The sequence below is a fragment of the Lotus japonicus genome, chromosome 4 (assembly GCF_012489685.1).
Source record: "Lotus japonicus ecotype B-129 chromosome 4, LjGifu_v1.2".
Classification (NCBI taxonomy): Eukaryota; Viridiplantae; Streptophyta; class Magnoliopsida; order Fabales; family Fabaceae; genus Lotus; species Lotus japonicus.
In genome coordinates this window covers 43,920,610-43,926,159 of record NC_080044.1, presented here as the reverse complement: position 1 = coordinate 43,926,159, position 5,550 = coordinate 43,920,610, and the positions used below count along the sequence as shown (strand labels likewise).

General features: G+C 34.9%; 1 long non-coding RNA gene across 1 annotated transcript; it reads right to left on the bottom strand.

The window, feature by feature from the left end:
- Window positions 1–3,942: 3,942 nt before the first annotated feature.
- LOC130711480 (uncharacterized) lies at window positions 3,943–4,555 on the bottom strand. Its single transcript, XR_009010707.1, has 2 exons — window positions 4,449–4,555; window positions 3,943–4,234 (listed from the first exon to the last, which is right to left on the bottom strand). It is a non-coding gene; the product is annotated as an uncharacterized LOC130711480 (long non-coding RNA).
- Window positions 4,556–5,550: the final 995 nt, after the last annotated feature.

Here is a 5,550-nt window from a genome sequence, read left to right as displayed (position 1 = left end):
AAATCATAAAGTATGACATTATTGTGTTTATACCAAGTCATCAAATCCAAGTTTGAGTCAATATTGCAGGGTCCCTTCAGTTTGTACTATTCTTTTATGTCATGTTTTTACATTAATATTTACTCCTTAATTATTATAAAACTAAGAAAATTACTAAAATTAAGTTCACACTATTGCAGGGTCCCTTCAGTTTGTACTATTCTTTTACTATTAAGATCACACTAAAATACTTTTCATTTAAAATTTTCATCCCGCGCGTGAGAGTTTTCTTACCTATAATTTTAACATAAGTAAATATAAACTATATATTATAATCCTTGTACAAAATATTCCCATAATCAAATTCTAATCCTTCCAATAATATATTTGTTGTCGAAAAAGTAAATGATCCTGAAATGTTTACAAAAGAAAAATGATATTTAATTGTACGCATTAGTTAAATATTTTTTGCATTTCCTTTAAGTGCGTAGACAACAATATAAAAGTAAATATATTAATAAATTCCACTAAAATTAATTTAAGAACACCAATAAAAAACACTTCAATATTCAAAATCATTAAAATAGAAACAGAAATACAGTTTGATATCAGAGCCTAAAAAAGCTTGAAGTCTTATACGACCAATCCTAAAACCACTTGAAACACATTAAATATTCTCCTTGTTATACATTATACTACCAATCATGTAAGTACCTATAACTTGAAACGCATCAAATATTCTCCTCGTTATACATGCCTCATTTTCCTTCCCATATTTGTCATATAGCTTACTGTACCTGGCAAAGGAGAGAGCATGATAGCTTTAACAAATCCCAGACATGAAACGGATCTGGTTCAACAGATCTGGTGACAACCCAATCAACATCATGTTTTCATACTTGAGTAATATATTGCTGATGTAAGCTCACAGCTCCAATTATAATCTGCAATAAAAGTCCTATGGGTCAGAGTTCAATGTAAAGCAACTTAAAACTAAAACCTAGCAAAAAGATCAATTGCTTTATAGTTGACAGTATGGTGTGGGGGAATTGCCGACTATACTTGGATTGAGTTTTTTGGTGTTGATCGGAAAGGAAGGCATGGGAATCCCCTGCGAGATTAGCTTCAAGGTTATCCCTGAGGAGGATCTGTGCAATAAAATCATAGAGCAGAGCAGTATATAATGTCAGTTCGACAGCATGAGAGAACTACTTCTTGAATGTATGATTAACTTCTCAATTCCCTCTGGTATCCATGACAAAATCTAGATTTCAAGATGCAATGTAGAGGTGCGTGGAGAATGAAAAGAGAGAAACATTAGAATGTGTAATTGTAGCAAGTGCATTTGATGCATTAGGATAATCTCATCCAACCAAACCAAAAACATTTCTTCTAGTATGCAAAGCAAGAGTAGTTGGCCTAAAAAGAAATCAAAATCAATAGAGGTGATTATTTCTTCTAATATTTCTTCAGATTTCAATATGCTTTCCTTAAACTTAATGTGAATAAATAAATCGATAAGGCTCCCTCTCCTTCCTCCTATCTTTTCTTTGGTTTTTATTGTAGAACAAAACTCAACCAAGCCACTCAAGAAAAACAAAAAAAATTAGGTGCAAAATATATCAGAAAGTATGAAAAGGGCAGAAAACCTTACATGTTATTTTCACACTTGAAAAATGACCCTCTCCAATCTGTTTACCAACAAAAAAGTGGAAAGAATGTCTCACCATCTCAAACAGTTTGTCACCTCTCCTCTGAATCCAGTTATCCTATCCTCAACATCTGTAGTGTATTTACATAATGACGCTAAAAGCAACTTTCATCAACTCCAAAATATTGATGGAGAAGGTTTGACCAAACATTGTCTAATGTAATTCTTTGCTCTATTCTTTACATATATGCATCAAATGTAGAAAAGGATTTACATGTTATGCAATATTCTAATTTATCTAGCAAACACTACCTCAATTATAGATCAGTTCTGTGCATGCTTAAACAGGTAGCAAGCATCATGAATCAGAAGTTATCATCTCACAATAAACCCAAAAAACATGAACAATCTAACTACAAAGTTTGATGAAGGCTTATCTCTCTGAGCAGACAATGTCAGGCTTTGTTAACAATGTCAAAGCAGTGGTAGATATGTTGCTCTACTACTCAAAAAAATTAAGAGAAGAGCCAGTGCTACCATGTCCTTACCTGCTCCATAATAACAAAGAGCTATAGCATGCTACCTTTCTCTTTTACTGATACTACCAGGGAGCAACGATCCATTGATGAAGGAGTACTCACCATTGAGATAAAGTAGCTTCACGTGGAGCAGTATTTTACTTTTGTATCTAATCTAAAATCTAAAGCAAACAGATTACTATAGATTTGCTGGAAACTAAATAAAAAGTAGATTACTAACTGATAAAATCTAATATATTACAACAACAGCAGCTTATAGATTTTAGATTAGATTTGCTTAAGACTTTAGATATTATAATAGATTTAATATTCTAAACTTTTAAATCTGAATATGTTAAACCAACATAAAAGACCAAAACCAGATACGGTGTTTGAGAAGAGAAAAAGAAACCTCTTCTATTGCAGTTCGTGCAGCTTCTCCTTCCTTTTCTCTTTGTTGCCTCAATTCTTCCTCAGCCCTCATTCTTGCAGCAGCTTTAACAGTTTTGATTTGACCTTCAATTCTACCTCGCTTTGTTATGCAGCATGCCATGAACTACTGTAATCAAAACTAAGTTACAGTTCACATTACCCAACAAATCACTTCAAAGTATAATAAAGCATAAAAGTCCATGCAATATGGGCCCAAATCAAATTAGCTAAGTACTTGAAAATGAGAAGCTAAGTCTATTAGGGAGAAAACTGCGGTCAATATACCACCAGTTCTCATCTCAATTCCTACCAATCCACAATCATATAATACTTCAAATATTCCAAATAAATAGTATGAGTTTAATCAGGTGCTCCAAGAGAGTCTTTGGTACACATTGCATGGCACATTTTATTAAAGATTAAACAAAAAAATTACATAGATGATTGAGTATTGCATATAGATAGTATGTGCAGTTAATGTGATGTTCATCACTACAAAACTAATCTTTTGAGTTTCAAGTAGTAGTTGTAAAGTGCAGTGCTAAGTGCTAACCCTAAAAACCCATATATAAAAAATGGGGTGAAAAGATTTACATTTTTTGTTGCAGCACTGAAAGCTTCTCGATGTGGGATATGAGGATTTGCTGCTTTGATCCGCTGTATCTCCCCTCTGACAATCACATCAAATCAACCATATATGTTATACATGTCATAGTACTAAGAAAGTAAATAGAGTAAGAGAAATAGAGAATGTAATAGTGCAATCTGTGTTGTTGTAGTGAAAAAAAACAAAGTCAAAAAATCCACATCTCTCCAGAAATCTGAACTCACTTCATGAAACGATATTAAGCAGATGGGAGACGGTGCTTCTTCTCAGGTGCTGCAAAAAGAATAATCAATTTACAAATAAGGACACACATGAATATTGTTGGGAACTGAGAAAGAAAATCATTTGTAGAGGGAGTTCTGAGTAATCAATAATACAAAGTTGTAAGGTAAAAAACTCCTCTCAGAGCATTTGGTGAACTCACCACATCTCTTGCAATGGAAGAAGTTATCCTTGCCTCCAATTCTGAAAAATCAATTATATAGAGAAGATGATGATCAAATTCTGTTAAAGCAATGTGGAGTAGGAAATATAACAATTAGAAAACTGATTGAGGATCTTTACCTGCAGATGCCATATTCATCACAGTGGTATTGGTTTTTTGAAATCTGAAAGATTGAACAACTTCTTAATACAATATTCCAAAATATGCCACTCTCATAAATCATAATTGATTTTGACTTCGAAATCAATTGTAAGAGAATTTTCAAACATCCACGAAGAAGGAAACATAACTCAATTTCAATCTCGCGAGAGAACTTACATCATCATCAAAGAATTTGCATGTAGCACAAAAGTACTTGCCCATGCATACTCCACAGTTTATGCAGTACTGCTGAACCTGCAGGTAGCATGATAAACAATCAACACATCAGAAAATGCAAGTAATATATTACCATTTTTATTAATCAGCAATAAAATGTCACATAATGATTATATGGTTAAGTTTTAAGAAAGCAGAAACACATGACATAATCGCTGTCTCTGCTGCTGCTACTGTCATGGTCATGGCCATGCTCGTGCTTCTTCTTCTTCTTGTCGTGCAACCTGCATATAGCAAAGGAAGCTTGTTAGTATTTCCTGTAGTCAGCTCAAAGAATTAGAAAGAAAGGAAGAGAGAATCATGAAAAAACTAACAAAACACAGTGCATTGAGCTCTGCAATAAATAAAAAAGAAACAAAAGAAGCATTTAAGAATTAAGATCATAACAATAACATAATAAACACCTAAAACTATGAAAGGAACAGAGCTGCCACTCACAATTTTCAAGGAGGTTCTGAGTTCCCAAGCACGGGCAGAGGCTGAACCAACTCCTCCCATGTCAGGGTATTGAACCCCTACTGCCACAGTGTTCTCGGGATTCTCTATTGGTGCCATTCCTCTTGAACTTGAACCTGGTCCAGATCTTGATGATTGCTTGGAAGAGTCAGAAAACTTCAGCACCATGTCCTTCAATTGCATATGTAGAAAGAAAGAAATAAAAAAATGAAACTAACACCATTTGCATGGATCTATCTAGGGTACATTACAATGAAGATGTTCTTTACTAATGCATACGGGGATGATATGAAGTACGATTTACATCAATCAATCAATTAAACAGATTGTATTTGCATCTCATGACAATGTAAAAATGTGTAGGAAAACTCATAGAACCAAACAGATGTGCCTGAAGTTTATGTGTATGCAGAACAGAAAATGCACTCAGTTAAGCAAATTTGTTCAGGAATTTCATCAAACATGTAGTATGCACCGAAGATATGATAAAAGTGTGGAGAAAATTCATTCACTTATGTCATCGATCATGTTATATGCTTGGAAACAACAATAAATCAAAGCCAAACAGGGAAGGAATTGCAATGAAGCAGCATGAAGTAAAAAGGAGAGACGGATAGAGTGACTCAGAGAAAGAGAGAACGCGAGTGGTCTGATGCGCTTATCGGAATCAGTTCTGGTTCTCTCCTTGACGTTGAGCTTCCTGACGGTGTGACCTGCTAAAGCGGACCAGAAACACCACGACGATCTGAGCGATGAATATTGCGAGCTCGTATCGCCATTTCCTCACCCGACGCCAAAACACGCAGCCACTCCCGCTCCTTTCCTGTCTTCATCTCCTCTTCCCTTGTGGTGTCTTCACTCCTTTCATCCTTACTCTCTCAAGTCGAAGAAAAGTGAACCTTGACATCAAGAATGGCCGAAACAGAGTGAGTGAATGAGTTTCAGACTAACAGTGGAAGCAGAAAAGGCAATAACATGATAAGAGGAGTACCTCGAGTTAGGGTTTGGGCGCAGATGAGCGGTGAATTGCAGAAACAAAGTCAGAGGAAGAAGAAGAAGATTTCAGATTAGAATCCGAAAGCAT